The 17,771-nt window shown below is 58.2% G+C and overlaps 1 protein-coding gene across 1 annotated transcript in view; it reads right to left on the bottom strand.

Moving 5' to 3' along the window:
* Nucleotides 1-17,771, bottom strand: part of PRDM16 (PR/SET domain 16) — a 262,764-nt gene that overhangs the window by 126,839 nt on the left and 118,154 nt on the right. The window lies entirely within an intron of this gene.

Genomic DNA, 17,771 nt, shown 5'->3' with positions numbered 1-17,771 from the left:
CCGGCAACCCAGTCATTGCTGGAAGAGGAAACGCATTCACAAAACTAGAAAAGGATGAAAGGATCTGAAACATGAGTAGCCACAACATGATATTCTCCCCATGGCAGAGTCGACACCTCGGCGGTGGTGGTGGGTGCCGGAGCATGACTTTGTGAGGACAGTGTCTGGCTCTCTCACCCCTAGGTGGCCCTGGCTGGACTGGAAAGAGGACACGCACCTCATCTTCGTGGTCAGAGAACTCCGTTAGGGACAGACACCTTGAAGCTCGGGGAGAGGCTTGCAGCAAAGCGAAAAGAGAAAGACCAATTTTTGGCCCAAATGTAACCAGAGCAGCACCCAGTGCCTCTGTGGCTCCAACAGCTCCAGAGCTAGCATGTCCACGGGATTCCTGTGCCCCTTTCTACACAAGCCCCAGAACCGGGGTCCCGGGTTCCAGGCAGGTCCCCAGACCCCAGTCGATAGAACGGCAGCATTGTGAGAACGAGAGTCTCTCGTGGAAATGCATCTCGCCCGGAGGAGCCCTCCGTGGTCGGCCTCAGCATCCTCTCTGGAGCTCGGCCTGGAAGGAGCTTCTGGCGTGAACTGGGACACGGAAGCCATACAGCCAGGCCACGGCCTGAGAAATGCTATTAGGAAACAAAGACCGGTAATCCTGGGCTGCCCTGTCCACTGGGGTGCCATTTAAACTAAAGATAATTCAAATGAAATCGAATGAAAACCTCAGTGCCTCAGTTGTACCAGCCACAGTGCACAGTGCAGTGGCCACAATTGGTTTGTGGCTACTGCACAGGACAGGGCGGCTCTAGACCATGTACACCATCGCAGACATGCCTGGGCTTTGGCCTCTCTCTAGGGGTCATGCCCACAAGGAGGCAGAAAGGGTGCAGGAGGCTCAGAACCACGGGAGCAGGACTCAGACACGAGAGGGCTTTGCAGAGGGAAACATCTTCTGTAGCTCAGTGTCAGATCAACAGCTGATTCAAATCCACTTATTTAAGGGACACAGATCCTCAATCAGTCTACACTCATTCCCAAGCCCCAGAGGTTTGGCTGCACAAACCTCCCCTAACGCAGCCCCCCCGGCATCTCCCCTCCTCACGCCCCTGCGGCCGCCCTGTGCGGGTTGAGATGTGCAGGTCGCTGGTGGTGCTTCGGGAGCAGTTTGGCTGTGGTTCCCTCAGGGCCTTGTTCCCTCCTGAAGGGTTGGACTCTGGATTTCCTCCTAGTCTGGTCTCCTGGGCCACGTTCTCCGCTCCCTTCCTACCTGGAGGCAGCCTTTCTCAGGCTCCCCTCTGTTCCCCTGCCGCCCTCCCAGGCCGTGGTGCTAAGGACAGGCGTCTGCTGCACGCTGGCTTCGGTTTGATGCCAGGAGCATCGTCCCCGACCCTGATCCTTTCTCACACCACCCTGCACCCTCAAACCCCGCACAGATGTGGACAGGGGCTCCCTGGGCCCAGGACACTGTTCCAGGCGCTGAGAGGGTGCCACAAATGTTGCTGGACAAGTCCCGCAGACCCCAGCACCCACACAGGGCGAGAGATCCGAACGGACCAAGCGGCCAGCAGGGGAGAGAGAAAGCAGGCTGCTCCTGGGCAGCACGGCCCCGGGCGGAGGGTGGACCGGCGGCGAGGGGGGATGAAAGATGTGAACTTGAGGGCGGTTGTGTTGTCAGTCCCAAATCTGACCCACTCAAATGTTCTGTCCTTTTCTTATGCTTAAAAACAGTACACGAGGGATTCATGAAAGGATTCTTTTTGAAAAAAAGCTGACCCTCCTTCCCAGCCCATAGCTTTCAATATTCTGGCCCTTCTCCGCAACCCGCCACCAGGAACACCGGCCCCTTCCCTGCCCATGGGCCCCACGGCAGGCCCGCCTCTTCTGGAAGCCGCTCCCGGCCCCTTTCCTCCCCGCGGTGGCACGGTGGGGCGTGAACTAAGAGGATGAGGTGCTAAGTCACCTTTCATGTGTCCCTCCCGCCGGCCTTTACTGCCTCTATCACAGATTCCTCGAAGGCAAGGCTGTTGCCGGAATGCATTCCTTCCGCTTCCTCCCAGAGCCCAGAGTTCTGCAGAGCAGAAGACGAACAAGAATCTGTTGGGTGACGGGGAGGTTGACCCCACTCTGCCCAGCTTAATGGGAAGGCCGCCTCTGGGCCCACAGCGACTGGGAGCACATCCTTCCAGGAGGAGGAGGGCTCCTGTGTCCCTGCATGGGGGGCTGGATGGCATCTCAATGGGGGCGTCAGACAAGGTCCTTGAAACGACCAGAGCCAGTCACCCGAGCGGAGAACTGTCCCCGCTGAGGAGGGCCCCGCTGGGACCACGTAGCCCTGTTTTGACACAGAATCTGAGGGAGTGAGCCCCTTGGACTAGGATCTGAGCAGACGGTTCAGCCCGTGGTTTGAAGAGGCTCCCTCATCCTTTGGGGGAGCCCCGAGTTTAGGATCGCAGGGGACCCCTCCTCCTGCTCCTGGGCCTTTGGGAACCCCCGTCCCCCTCCCCCCCTGCCAAGAGTTTCTGGCTTGATCGGGTAGCACAGACGCCAGCTCTGCGCCTTCCTGTGGGGGGCGGGGGGTCATGCTCCAGTTCCCCCAGCTCTCCAGACCCATGATCGCCCTCAGGAGAGACAGGAACTTCTTCACCAAGGAGGGCTATTTACTCTCCCCTTGGGCTGCATGAGTGGTGTCTTCAGCCTACAGAATTTTGGAAGAATTTGGAGAAAAAAAGAGCCCAACGCCCAGAAACCCAGACTAAACAAAGCCTGCAGTGGGCGAGCTGCGGCGTGCGGCCTCGGGAGCCGGACGGTGCGGACGGAGCGGAGGCCGTGCGGCTCCTTGGTCACAGGCGGGGGCCGCGCTGGCCGCTGGGGAGGTGACAGTGAAGGGGCCCTTTGTTCCTCTGGCACACGTGCACGGCTACCTTTAATGAGAGTGGGGGCAGCACACCTGCATCAGAGGATGCCATCTTCCCATCCCCCACAGCGCTGATGCTCCTGGGGGTCGGAGCTGGGGGCAATAGAAGTCAGCGAGGGACCCGGAGAGGACAGTCACTTCCACGAGCTCATCATGGGAAGTCCAGAGGGACAGGAGATGTGAGGAGTCCGAAGCAATCCTTTCAGCCCTCTCTTATCACCATGACACCTTCCCACCTATTCTCAGACTAGCCCGTGTAAAGAGGGGAAACTGAGGCCAGAAGGGATTAAGCCCACAGCCCAGCCCTCCCTCCCATTGTCTGATGTGTGTCCTGATGCCTGTCCTGGGTGCCATCTTGTAACTGTCTTACCCGCAGCAGCCTGGCCTCTCCGTGTATACGTTGGGGCTCGCCAGGCCTCCTGCAACAGCAGCTCCCCTAAATGCAGAGACGACCAGACACAGGGCTTCTGGTGAGGTCGGCCAGAAGCTGGTCCCTAGAGACGGGCCCCACAGGTGGGAGAGCACCTCGAATAAGCCCAGTGACACAGTTGATGTCAGAGCAGAGGGCTGGATGCTATCTGGTCGGCCTAATAGGCTATTTGGGGATAACCCAGAGGCCTTCTGGGGTCCCTGTCCACTGGGATTCCTGGCCAGCTGGAGGGAATGCCCAAGTTGTAGGGTGGAGACCTGGGGAGGTGCTGAAACTGCAGCTGGTCACAGACAGGCATGGAGAGAGAGGTCCAACATGTCACGAGCTTCCCCCACGTGCAAGAAGCCCTGTGGGGGGCCTCGTGGAGAAGGCCCAGGGGGGCACGCCCCTCTCCACTCTGGGTACACCTCTGAGCCAGGCTCCACCCCGAAAGGGAAGCTCTTTCCACCTGACAACGCTTCACCTGTTTACCTGGATCTTGTTATCTGCTGCCTTCCTCAGGTGGGCACACAGGAAGGACGCCTGGACCCGAGGGAAGCAGGGAGGTGGCCCAGCTGAGGCTCTTGTAGAGAAGCCAGAAACCCCCACCTCATCGCATGAGTGCGCACACACACACTCTCTCGCACGCTCACATTCATGCACACTCTGATACGCACACTTGCGCACACACACTTTTTGAGCACCTACTCGGAGCTGCGCTTGTGCTGTGGGCTGCGCCCTTCAGATAGTGCAGCATCTGCAGGGGCCGGAATGCGATGTGGCATTTTCAAGGGGTGACATTAACCAGGAGACGGTGAGAAACCATTAGAGATGGAGCAACGTCGGCGCCAACTCCCCATCTCCCAGCGACCGCCGAGCATCCTGCACAAACAGCCGTGCAGGATTCTTCCATAAATCCCGTTCAACAAGCTCTTCACAATGAAATACCCTACTATTAGCCCAGACAACCACTTACTCAAAACAAATACTAGTTGCGAGTTTAGCTAAAACGCAATCCCCTATGATCATCAGTTCCTGGCCTGGGCACTTCAATCTCTCTATTTATGAAACAATAATGGAATTCTATTCAACAGCGCGACACCCCAGTTCGCTGCCTCTGATGAGTTTGCATTCCAACTTTGCCCCTGGCGATCGGCTCCTTCCTATTACTACCTTGTCCTGCTCACAGATGGATGAATGGCCGCTCAGAGAGCAATACAACCTTTACCCACGTTATTATCAAAACCAGTGTCCATGGCGATTTTCAAAGGTTTCATTCCGACACAGCGGATGGGCTTGGGACGGAGATGCAAATGTGGGCCCTGATTACCATAATTACATCCCCAGTGGCCGGGGTGGTGTGACGCTGCGCTTCTCAGGTGGAGAGGGAACCTGGCTTCCTGGAGTCGGCCACCTGGCTTTCTGGTGAACATCCCCCCGGGCTCCTCCCTCCCTGGACAGGACCCTTCTCTTCTGGTGGCTATTTGTTCAAATGCCTTTGAGCCCCAGCCACGGGCCAGGCACTGGAGTGGGATATGGGGTCAATAGGGTCTGGTCCCCATCCTCACGGGGCGAACTGTTCTTGTAAAAGCCTTGACACAGATGTGTCCCTTGTCCTGGTAATTACCTGTGGAAAGACAGTCGAACTGAGGCTGTGCCTCAGTCCAAGTTCACGCAACAGAGCTGGACACCTCTGTCTGGGACAATGCAAACAAGATGAGCAGGGAAACCTCGATGCCTCCTCTGCATTGCCCCTCAGCTGCAGGAGGCCCAAAGAGGCCCTTCTGAAGATACTCTCGGGTGCATTTTTTCATCTCTTGGCTGTGGGGTTTGTTTCCTGACACCCCCCAACTGATGTTTTGGTGGGGGATGTGCAGCCTGGCTCCCATCTTTCCCTCTGCACCAATCCCCCAATTCCTGTCTCCTGGGGTCTCCCCAGCCCTGCAGGAAGCCCGGCAGCCTTCCCACGCCGTCCAGCCTCGTCTTTCTTCTAGGGGAGCGGGCAGATTGTTTTTCCCTTCCTTTTCCCTTCTCAACACCCCCAACTTTTTATCTGCCACCAGACAGTGCGGTCAAGGGCGAAGGTTACGTGTGCACTACTTGCCAAGAGAGCTCTTTTCAACACTCGGGGAAGCAGATAGCAGTGCAGCCCAGGCGAGTGCGACCCGCTCAAGTGCCGTTTATCTCTCCATGCCGTCTGTTTCTCTGTAGGTGGAGACACCGCGGCAGAGGAGGAGGATCAAAGCCCGACAGAGTCGGATGCTTCTTTGATTCACAGGGGCTAAAAATGAACAGATTTGGAAAGCCCGAGCGCCCTCCCCACTGCGTTATCACCTCCACTCTCTCTCTCTCTGGTCTGGCGTTGCGGTGTAATAGTGTAATAATGGGAGTGTTGAGTAACAGGCCTGAGGCCCGGCCACGGAAGATTCCTTCTGGGGGTGCCATTGGACAAAACAACTCAACATGTTTTCCCCTCAATAAATCCATCATGGGCGGAAGGTCACTAACGTGACCTTGAAAGGCAAGTGTCCTTCCAAGGCCTCTTGGGCCCAAAGACTTTGGCCTCTAAGCTTGTCTTTCTGAAATGAGCACGCGCCTCCATGCTGGGCTCCTGCCGTGCCCCACTCCGGCAGGACACAGGGGCATCTTGGAGGGGCCAGGCCCCGAAGGAGCCCCCGTGGGAACGTGCCCACTGGGGGGTGGGGGAGACAGGCCCAGGAGGAGCCCCAGGAGCTTCCCGGGTGCATCCCCAGCAGTGGGAGGCCTCTGTCCCCTCCCATAGAGAAGAACCTCGGAGAACAGGTGTTGGAACCAGGCGTGTCTTCTGTGTCCCCCCAGGGGGTGTCACACTGCAGGGCTTGTGAGCAGCGTGCTGGCCACCCTCCAGGGCTCCACTCAGCAGGTCTGGGCTGGACCCCGAGAATCTGCACTTCTCACAGGTTCCCAGGCGACGCCGAGGACTGTAGCCTCGACCTTCACACACATGGCACTTATTTGGCGCTTTCAGTATTAGAACTTTTTAAAATGGGCACTCATTCCATTAATAGGCAGTATGAGGCTGGGGAGGTCCTGTCCCACGCTGGCCAGTGGGCAGTCTGCATGAGGAGATGGGGCAAGGGGGAGTGGCCTGTGGACCCCAGGGTCGGCCCCCAGGTGTGCCTGCTGCTGGAACAATAACAAAGCGGATGGTGTGGATGGGGTATCCTCCAAGGGTCAGGGGCCTTTCCTATTACCTTTTATCTGCATCAGGATACCCACGATGCAGATGAAGACACTGAGGTTCAGGGAGGTGGGGTCAGCGGTGGGTCAGCATTGCATCCAGGTGAGGGTGACTTGGCCTCTCCAGGGCTCCCTGTGGCCTTCAGTTTGCCCTTGCGAGGGGATCCCCTCACTACTGGGGCGATTTCCCCCGGGGCCGTCCTCCCCTCTGGGGCGCTGTGTTATCACTGCCCTGATGATGCTGCGTGGGTCACACTCTGTGCAGACACTCTCGTCCATGCCCCACCTCATGACTTCTAATCCTCATAATACGACCTTGCTGCCTGCACTGCGGGGGCCCTGGGAGATGGCGCGGCCGGCGCTTCCGGGGGATTCCTCCCACACCTCTCCTCACAGCGAGGATGACGACGGCCTCTCCCAGGCCCCTGAAGTCAGGAGGCCGGGCCGCTCCTATCACATCGGAGGACAGTTAATAAGGCCCCTGATGACTGACGGGGATGGATTTCTGCACCACTAATTTCCGTAACTATCGCTCTTTGAAAGACAGCTCGGGTCCCCGGCGCTCCCGTCCCGTCGCAGACAGAGCCGTATTATGTGGCCAAGTTCAGGTTGCGTATCCCATTTCAGGGATCTAATAGGGCCTGGCTCGGAAAATTTTGCAATATTTTGCGATCCTCGGCCCCCGCCGTGAGTTTCTTCCTCTGCGGCGAGTCCTGCTGGGGCCCGATTCCTCCCCGTGGCGGTGGGGATGGGGTTCCGTTCAGCCAGCACTGAGCCGACTCAGGCTCAGTGGTTTGTCATTGGAAAGGACAGCATTCAGGGGAAGGGGTGGGAGCCACACGCCTTCTCTAGTGAGGGTCACCCCAGGGCTGTCCCAAGTATGCCCCTCTGTCCCCATCATGGAGGGCTGCCAGACTCAGTCGGGTTTGGGCTCAGAAATGGTGTGAAGGGCAGGAGGGACTGATGACAGCATCAGCTTTGGGAAGGCCGCGGTTTGGACTGGCTCTGTGGGAACCCGGGCAAGTTCTAGCCTCTCTGTGCCTCGGTTTCTTCATCTATGAAATGGGGATGCCGAGGGCCCCTCCCTCACTGGGCCACTGTGAGAAAGACGGGGCTAATGCTGTAGGGAGCTCAGAGCCGTGCAGGGCTGGCAGTCTTGATCTTTTATTTATTCGTTCCCGTTTCTATTCCCAAATAGAACCCCACCCTCTCGGGGAGCCCTGCACAGGAGTTGTAGGGGCGAAGCTCAGGAGCCCAGTGCCCCATCGGCATCTTCAGGAAGCTGATTGTGGTGCTGGGACATGCATCCTTCACACCCAGCTCCCAGCCCCAGAGCAGCATGGGCCCCAGTGTGGGAGGAAGGCAGGGCCGGTTCAGAAAGCACCAAACAGAGACAGGTGGCGGCCGGGGGTCCAGGTCGAAGGTGGAAGCACGCCGTGGGCACCCACCTGTGAATCTGTGAACAGCATCTGTCGGCACTTGCCTGGCCACGTGCACATGCCTTAGCTGCTCTAACTGCCACGTGGTATGTGACCCATCCTACAGATGCCTAAAATGAGGCCCGAGGGCTGAGTGGCTGAGCCAGGTGTCCTCGGGGTCCGTCTGCCTACAGTCTTCATCATCGCAGCTGGGCCTCAGACTGTGGGGTGGCGTCAGGACCCTGGGGGGCTCGTTAACCTGCAGATTCTCCAGCTGACCCCCACCCACACACCCACAGTGCGCAGGACACAGCGTGTTTAACGTGTACTGCCTGCAGTACTGGCCTGCCCTGGAGGACGTAATGGCCTGCCCTGGAGCCTGGGCCACGTAGGGTGTCCAGTGACCCGCTCTGAGCTGATCAGCTCAGAGCTGACCCCCAGGTCTCTGCTCACTCTGCCGAAGCGCTGGCCTGGGGGCGTGAGAGTCCCAGGTCAGCCCTCAATGGCCAAGCCCCCCAGGCTGGACAGTTCATCACGTCCTCCTGGAGCCTAAGACCAGCTGGCTCCCCAGGGACTCAGGTTGTCGTGGCTACCAGACTGGACACCCGAAACCTTCCAGGCAGCCCCTCCCGCCTGTGTGGCTCCCATAGCCCTGGGCAGACTGGCTTTGAGTTCCAGCAATTTCCACTCACTAGCGTGAGAGCCGGGCAGCCCCTGTGCCTCTGTTTCCTCCTCTGGAGCAAGGCCGTTAGACAGTTATGTGTTCAGCACACACAGACGGCCGCCGATATGGAAACAGATCAGGCAGCCGTCACAGGCATCGCTGGCGGAGGAACTGAAGGTGCAAAGGTGTGAGCATGCTCTCGAGAGCCCCCAGGCCCTGGTGGCAGATGCAACACTGAGAGTCCTCAGATGGGGGCCCAGGGCCCTGAGCGTCGTCCCCTCGGGGTGGCCTGGCACCCCACTCCCTCTGTTCCCGGCCACACGGGAGCCAGTCAATCCACTCGGGAACCCAGAGGGCTCCTCACCCAGAATGGTGAGGAAGCCCACCAAGAGGAGGGAGGGGAGCACAGCAGGGGTTGATGGGAAACCAGGCACCCATCTCCGGAACGTTCCAGAAGGCTTGTGGATCACTTGCCCCCATCCCTTCCATGGGGTGGGGTGAGGTTGTGCCCTCTGCAGGGCTGACTGCAGCAGCTGCCCTAGATCCACCAATGCCGCTCGCTTGATCAACACGTGTTTCTGTGACCCACACAACTTGGGGTATTTTTGGTTTCTGTATCCACTTGACTCCATTCCTGGGCCCACGGAGAGGGGTATTCCTTGCAGGGGAGCCGGCCAACGCTCCAGGGCCCAGGGCCTGGGAGAGGGAGCCCGCAGTCACAGAGGCTAGGCGGAGAATGCTGACTCCATTCCTTCAAAACTCCTGTAATTGACTTTTTAAAAAATGACATTAGCATTTAAATGGTCCCATCGTTACGAGGTGAGGGTTCACTGGAATATGATCAATTTATTGAGCTTTTCAAATGTTCCTCTGGTATTTATTTTCTGTGGTGTCACGCCGCGGGGGCTTTCTGCTCGGATCTTTGACTAGGCTCCTGAGTCGGCACAGAGAAAACTCCCGTCTGCCTGCAGTGGGGTCCAACCTCTTCCTGCTGGAAGCACACCTGTCTTTGCACTTGGCGGGCAGGCACCCCTTCCCCAGTGTCTGTGGGGGGCACCCCGTCTTTGCCAAAGGGAACGAGTGCACCCTCACACAACGACGTGCCGCTACCCCAGGAGCACTGCGGAAGGAGGTCGTGCTCACCGGGCTCGGCAGGCTGTGACCACATCCACCACATTGGGGTGTGTGTGGAGGAGATGGCCCGGGCACGGGTGTCGGTCCTGTCTCAGCAGCCCGAGACCCGCCCTCGTCCAGGGCCAGTGCCAGAGCAGGGGAAATTTCCTTCTGAGTTTTGTGAGTGGGAATGAGATGCCAGCTGTAGCAGGGTCTCTTTGTGGCCTGGGAGTGTTTTGCAGAATTACAGGGATCAGGTGAAAATGTAAAATGACCTAAAAGAGAGCCTGTGGAACAATGGAGTACAGGCAGGAAGGCAGAGTTGCATTCCCAGAAACACCTGGAGAGGTAAGAAAAATGTGCAGGTGGCCAGCTGGAGGGGACAGGCACTTGCCCGCCGTGGGGCTGGGGCCAGAGGGACGGGGTGCCCCGAGCCTGACTTTGCTAGATGGCTGCAGTTCACACACCCCACACCCACCCCGGGCCCCCAGAGTTTGCCCGGTGGGCTCAGAAAACGTCACCAAGGGCCGTGGGGAGAAGTTCCTGCTGGAGCTGGGAGCATCTCCCCAGGAAACGCTCTGGGCTGGCCCAGAATTTGTGGGGGCTGCAGAATGCCAGCTTGCCTCCCTCCTGCACCGTCCAAGGCACTCTGGTACCGCCAGGCTTCCGGCTCCGTGCTCAAGGACTGCGCTGGCTGGAGGAACCTGCCAGCATCTGCCTGCCAACCGTCAAGATCTGTCCAGGAGCATGTCACCCTGGGGCTCATGGTGAGGGATGGGCCAGCATGGCGAGGTACACGTGCCCTCTGGGTGCATTGAACCTAGAAACTTCCTTCAGCAGCTGCAGACTGGACTGCACGTGCCAAGCTCGGCTCTGGTCCTTTCCCTGCTTTGCCCCTGGCCCTGGGCAGGATGCTGCATTTCTGCGGCTCCATTGCCCCAGGCTCACTGAGACCTCTGAAGTTCTCTAGAAGAAAGGCCCTCTGGAGGAGCCACACAGAGAGCTGACTGCCCAGATTTGCAATCCTCCCTGCCGGCACAGGAGGAACCATCTGATTTCCCATCAAAAGACCACAAAGTCTGTCTACAGACCTTTTGTCTGTATCAAGACCCCACCCCTATTCTCTCAGGGGGAGGGGCTCTCTGTGGAACCCACGCTGTGCGAAGAACAAGGTGCTTTTCCCGTTGCTTGTCACCAGAGGGGGAAAGGGACCGACTCGCCCACGAAGACCTGAATGACAAGCACCGTACTTCACTCAATCCCGCCGCCCCTCCGGGGTGCAGCACGGCGGCGTCCGTCCTCCATAAATTAATTCCTGAGCATGGGACTCGTAAAATCTTAGCCAACAACACTGATCCCACGCGCCTGGAAACGTTTCCAGTGCTGTTAGAAATCTAAACAGTTTGGGTTGAGAGGTGCTGCTGTTCCGTCAGCCCAGGCCCTCATCCTGGTGCGCCGGGAGGTTAGCAGGATCCGCAGTTTTAAAAGGAGGTTCGAGCTGCTTAGAGGTGACCACAAATGCAGGACTCGTCAACGACATCATGACGTGCTTGGAAGCTGGAAGGCCTCCAGCAATGCTCTGCAGAACCCATCTAATGCACTTCTGTAGAGTTTCAGGAAAGGCTTGTTGTTACAAGGAGCGCCACGTCGGTTTGGTACCTCGATGCTTCCCTCTCCCTCGGCCCCTGTCCAACATGTTCCTCCCACACCGTCCTGCTGGTGGGGGACCTCGGCACCACCCACCCCTCGGGAGGAGTGCTCTGTGTGAATTCTGCTCTGGCACCTGGCCCCCCCGTCCCGAGCCCTTGGGGCCCCCACGCTGCCCACATGGCTGGTCTGCCTGGCGAGACCCACGTGTAGGTCTCGCCAGCATCCACTTGCCCAGTCAGGAAAACCAGACCGACGCTCCAGGGCAAAACTGTCCCTGCGGTGAGTCACTAGAACGATAAACAAATTGCCAGGGAGGAAAAAAAAAAATCATACATCTGCCCCCAGGTGGAAACCTGACATTTTAGAAATCAAAAAAAAAAAAAAAAAAAAAAAACAACAAACTCCTCCGTAAAGCATTTAAAGATGCTGATTAAATATGATGCTTGAACACACAAAGGCAGTTTTGAACCTGGGAGGAAAAGTTTTCTCCTCAAGCTGGAACATGGGAAGGAAAACCGTAGGGATGGGCTTTGCAGCCCCACGGGGGAAACGCCTGCGGAGCCCAGAGCCATCTTCTCTACTCCAGCCCAGCTGCGAGCCACCACTGGATGAGCCCCAGGACCCCGGCCCCACGCCCAAAGGCTTCACTGAGACAGTGCAGGGGAAAGCTCGCCCCGGGGGCGGGGGGCATGCCCCCAATCTCTGTTGTTTCTGGAGATTTCTGAAATGCTTTTGATCTAGACAGAATTCCAGGCCACCGGGAAACAACTCAGCATTTTGGCGCTGTCTTCAATCGCTTTTCTACAAGAACTGACTCCATAGGAGAACGTCCACTTGCCTCTCTCTCCCACCCTCTCCAGGTAAATACTGCCACTTAAATGCTTTAAAAAATACTCATGCTTCAAGAACCACATGGTTTATATTAAATGTCAGACGGGAGCTGGAAACGCTTGACTCGTTATTTCAAATGTTCCCAAAAGGCAGATTCCGTTGGGGACACCGAGGCGTTGATGTTGGTTTGCAAAGGCTCTCGGGGCTGCCAGGCGGGCATGCTTTGGGGAAAAACGTCCTCGGAGCAGGCGATAGAGGGCGCCTCCACCCCAGCTTCTGGGCGGCTGGGCGGCAGCCCCTGCCCGGGCCCAGGCCACAGGAGGCGAATTGACCAACAACGCTGGTCCCCTTAGGCCGTTGGCCGCCTGCCACACGGAGCCAGCCGGCTACCATCGGCCGGGCCCTGCGAACTTCGGTTGTGAGATGCTCTTGCGTCTGCCAAGCAGGGAGCTGGTTTCGCAGCCTGAGTGCCTGCAGAACTTCCCTCCGGCTGCCACACCTCACTCCTGAAGACATTGTAACCTCCGGGCTCTGTCAGCTTGGATGATGGCCTTCCATCGGCTAGGGCTTTGCTGGAAGGTTCTGGGGGAGGTAGGTGGGAAACCTGCTCTCGCTTTCCTTCCGGATGTGGTGGCTGCCAGGCCTGGTGGCACCCGCCCCCTAGCCCCTCCGCCCCTCAAGGGCCCTCTGTCCCCCATGCTGCCCCATCACTTTGGGGCTCCTGTCTCAACGGAAGTTCTTCTTGCTACTTCAGGGAGCGGGTGGGGGTCTGCCTGGGGGAGGTGAGTTTGCGTGGGGCTTTGCCCATGGTCCTGACTCACATGTGGGGCTCCATGGGTGCCCCTCCAGGGTCTGGCGAGGGAAGGAGGGAGGGAGGGAGGGACTCAAGAACCAACTAGAAGCGCTGGGCATAGGGATGTGTCCACCTTTGGCCCCAGGCCTCCACCGGCCACCACAGGCCCGGCAAGGCCATTGGATGGATATTCCCCCAGAGGCATCAGGGGGCTAACAGGCAGCAATGCCGGAGCACTGGGCCAGATTCTTCCAAAATGCAGTGTCAGGAGGGACAGCGTAAAACCCACACATGCGGACGCGGCTCTCCCACTAACCTGGTCTCACAGCGTGTCACCTGTTCCCTTGGCTACGCTCACTGAAAGATGACCCAATATCAAGGAAAACGCAGGAGAAAAGAAAGGGAAGTCACCCTGACTTGAGTGTCCTGACATGACCACGACCCTCACTTGGGCCTTCGGGGGAAATGCTCTCAGTATTGGAGCCCCCCAAAGCCAACCTCTCAGCAGGGCGTCCCCCCTCGGCACCCCTGGCCCTGTGGCCTCCTCCTTCCTCCATGCTTCAGATATAAAACGCGTCCCCTCCCCAAGAAGGGAAGCCATCCAGGTTTACTGAGAATTACACAGGCCCCAAGAATACAGTGATGACCACGCTTGTGATCAGCAGACTCCCCAGTCCCAGACGCACACGGGCCGGCCCATTTCCTCTGCAAGTGTTTTCCAGATACAAGAGCGGGGTCCAGGGGGACCTCGATGCCCTTGGCAGTTGCCAAACTTCTCAGCTACTCAGCTGTAAGAGTCTCCCCCATCTCGAGAGAAGGCTGCCCTCCTCGCTGTGGGTTGAATCTTATCAAGCAGCCCGCGCGCGGGAGGGACACTGATACCTCAGCCATAGAGGTCCCTGCAAGGGGGCAGGGCCGAGGGAGGGGCTTCCCAAACCAGAGACCCCTGGCAGAGCTGGCCCAGGGGCCACAAGGCATCCCAGGGTCCAGACTACCGGGGGTGGCCAGTCAACAGCCTTGAGTGCCAGAGCCGGGGGCAGGTCTCTGGGTCAAGGACGTGTGGGGGCCGAGCGAGGAGCCCGGAGCCTCCGTCCGCTCACAGACAGCACCCGAGCCGACCCAGCCAGCGGGGCCAGCTCGCATTTCCAGGGTAAGTGCCAGAGCCTGGCACTCACCGGCCTCTCCATGGAAATGTCTGCATGCCAAAGCCAGCCCCAAGCACATTCCTCTTCCAGAACATTCTGAGAACTCACGGATCAGGCCTGTTTATAGGTAGGAGAGTGGAGCCAAGTTGGATACCAGTTTCAGATGCTTCTCATTTGCAAGTCTAAAGGGGCTTCCTTGGTAAAGGAGAGAGCTGGCAGCTCCCCCTGAGGGGCTGGACTAGGGACCTGGGCAAAATGCAGGGTCGACTAAATGCACATGACAGAGCGCACGTGACGTCCCTCAGAAAACAGAGCCCTCTGCGTAAGCAACTCTGGCAGCACAGAAACTGTAAGAGCTGCGTGAACCCCAGGGAGGCCCAGATCTGCATCCTGAGGGGCCTCCAGCACCACCAGGAAACACTCTGCTATAGAATCTGTGCCAGGGTGGCTTTCCCAGGTACCCGCCCCTCCTCCCCCGGCTCCATGCGGTCACTCAGAAAACATCTGCTGAGCACCCACGATGTGCCCTGCGTGCTCCGGGGGCAGCAGTCAGGACTGCGAGGGACAGGCTCTGCCATCACAGAGCCCACGGCAGAATCGCCAGGCCCTCGGGGGTCCCTGTGCATGCCACGTGTCCTACTCAAGGGTTTGTGGCCGACTTGACTGCAGCTCAAGGCCTTCCTCCAGGCCAGTGCTCCCTCTGGGACGCCCCACCGCCCCATGTCCTCAGGAGACCAGCCAGGCTTCATGTTCCCCCCCCGGGGAAATCAGGCCTCCAGCCTCCTCCCTGGGCATCTTTGGCTCCCTGGAGGGGAAGATGGGGTCTTTGTGCCCCCTCTCCCTGACTTCCTCTTCCCCAAAACAGAGCTAATCAATCAGATTATAGCTAATCAATCAGTCTAATCATAGCTAATCAATCAATCCTATCTTAATCAATCAGTCTGATCATAGCTCGTCGATCGGATCATGCCAAGGCATAAATGACTGATAAGGTTTCAAGGCTACTTATCCCAAGGAAATGAGTGTCTTATTGGGCGGCCCAGAGCGCTTTCCTATTTCTATGTCATTTCATAACATGCACGTGCATCTAATGACCACGGCCCGGGAGAGGTGAGTCCCTGCCGGCCGGGCTTAGAGCTCTGGTCCAGGACTCTAACCCCTGGCAGCTGGCGGGCAGGCAGCCATTTCAGGAGAGAGGCCTCACACCTCCATCTACACCGGCGGGTCCCTCCCCCAGCTGACAATGGCCACAGGTGTGTCCTCAGGTGGAGGCGGTGGGGAGATGGCAGGACAGAAGGGCAAGGGTCGGGGTTAAATCTGGGCATCTTGTAGCTTGGTTCTGGCGACGGGACACCAAACGCGCCTGATTCTCCGGGACGCCCTGCCTGCGCCCGGGGCTCCACACCAGCCTCTTGCTGCCCCTTGATGGAGGCCGGAGGCTGACAGCAGTGCCCTCACTTCACAGATGCGCGGACTGAGGCTTGGAAGGTTTGGGGAATTGCCAGCGTAAAACTGCTAGTGAGTGAAGCTCTGGGGAAGGCAGTCCGGCAGGGTCCGGCCCCGGCCTGGCGCCGGCCTCCTTGCCGTGCTCTCCGAGGGCCCTTGGCCTCGGGGAGCCAGAATTTGGGAAGAAACCATCTATGGCGACTTGAGCCAAGCCTTCGAATCTCCTCGTTGTTTCCCACTGATGTCTCCCAATTCTGCCTGAGTTCCCGAGTGGACTTGCCTTCACTCCCCGCGCACCAGGGAACCGGCCCCATGGACCTCCTGCGCTGAGAGCCAGTGCCGAGACCCCTGTGATGGTCAACCTGCCTCCTGCTTAACCCAGGAATGGTCCTGCCCAAGGTTTCCTTTTATTAGTATTTATTTTTTTCAAAGCTAAACACCTGTTTTCAGACCTCACAGAAGGTTTTACTTGGTGCTAGTATGTATTTCTTGAAGCCATGGCCCCTGGTGTGAGCCAGGGTGAGAGGTGGGGCCCCTAAGTTGCCCACAGCCCTGAGACAGACGGGGACAACAGGAGCTCCCTGATGTGGGGCTGGACGCTGGCAGTGAGGGTTCGGGGAGACTGAGAGAAAACCACTCCCTCCTGCCCAAGAGATGAGCCTGAAACAGAGACCTTCCCACCCTCCCAGACCCACCTGCCCAGGTAGGACTGAGAGCACCAGTGCAACAGGTGACGTCCCTTGAGAGGGCCATCATTCTGGCCAGCTGTCCAGTGGTGCTGGACCACTGATGGCCGTGCAGAAATTAAAACACAAGAACAGGCAATGCTACAGGGCAACACCCCCACGAGAAGGTGAGTGGACCAGCTGGATGTCACACTGTGTCTACATTGTGGTCTCGAGAGTGAGTGTATGTGTATGCACCCATCTGCACCACCTTGCACACACGTGCAGATGCAAACACCTGCACACATGCAAAGGCACACACCTGAACACGGACACACACCCAGCCACGCGAGGTGGCTGTGCACTAGCCTTGTGCTGATCGTGGAGCGTGTGTCTCTGACCCGAGAATGCATGTCTTTATCTTCATCTGTTAGCAGAGGAACCATGGGTAATTTTGATTTTCTTATTTAAACCATCTTGTTTTCTCCACTGATTGTTTCACAAAGAACATATATTATTATCATGATTGGAAGATAAACCAATATTTCTTTTAAAAGACTCGGGATCCTTTGAGCTTTTGTCCTGAGCTCATGCTTTGCTGGTGACGTCATGGAGAAAGCCTCTGCCCAGCAGTGGTGGGCGGGAGGGGGCTGCTTGTCAATTCTGCTCTGGCTGGCCTTCTGGGTGACACTGCTTGGGGGACGTACTGGGCACAGGCTGACTTCCCTGTCACCTCCCCTGCTGGCCCCCATGCCTGACCTTACTTCCAGGCAGTGCATGGGCCTCTGGGTGGGGGCCTGGGCAGGGGGCAAAGGCCCCCTTTGTCCTGCCCTCCCTCCATGTCCCTGAGGCCCTCCCTGTACCAGCCCCTTCACTGTGCTCTCCCTGGCCCTCCTGCAAGACCCACCTCCCAGGTGCCCAGTCTGAGCATGTGGCTCCCCGGGACAGCTGCCTCCTCCCTCGCCCTCAGCGGGCAGGGCACAGCCGACAGACCTCAGGCCTCTTACTCAGAGGTTCTTACTTGTGTCTTTTCACTCCAAGTGGCCAGAGAGAAAGCCCAGAATGAAAAGTGGCTTTGGTCAGGGCAGCTCAAAAGGAAGCTAGCCAGTGGCCAGGGGTGCAAGGATGGGTGTGCAGGTTTGAGCGTGTGAGGATGGGCGTATAAGGATGAGTGTGTGCAGGGGGGCTGCTGTGCAGGGGTAGCTTACACTGGCCTGCATGGTCACTGCACTCCCACTGGCCTGCCGAGGCCCACCCAGCTCAGGCACCCTGAACGCCCTGCCTTTTCCCCTCTCTCTTTAAGGATCTGACACGAGCACATTTACCCCCAAACCCAGCTGTCTTGGGCCTGGACTCAGGCTGCATCTCCTTTGTGCTCCATTTGCCTTGCATCTGCCCAAGAGAGGGCCCTGCCCTGCCCCTCGGGCCCAGGCCAGCCAGGGGAGGCCCTGCCTGCCTCACTCCACTGAGATGTCCCGGTCCTTCTGAGTGGCAGGCAGGGCTGCGG

The sequence above is a fragment of the Diceros bicornis genome, chromosome 13, assembly GCF_020826845.1.
Source record: "Diceros bicornis minor isolate mBicDic1 chromosome 13, mDicBic1.mat.cur, whole genome shotgun sequence".
Taxonomy (NCBI): Eukaryota; Metazoa; Chordata; class Mammalia; order Perissodactyla; family Rhinocerotidae; genus Diceros; species Diceros bicornis.
Note: the sequence above shows the minus strand (reverse complement) of the source record. Positions and strands in the feature narration are given on the sequence as shown.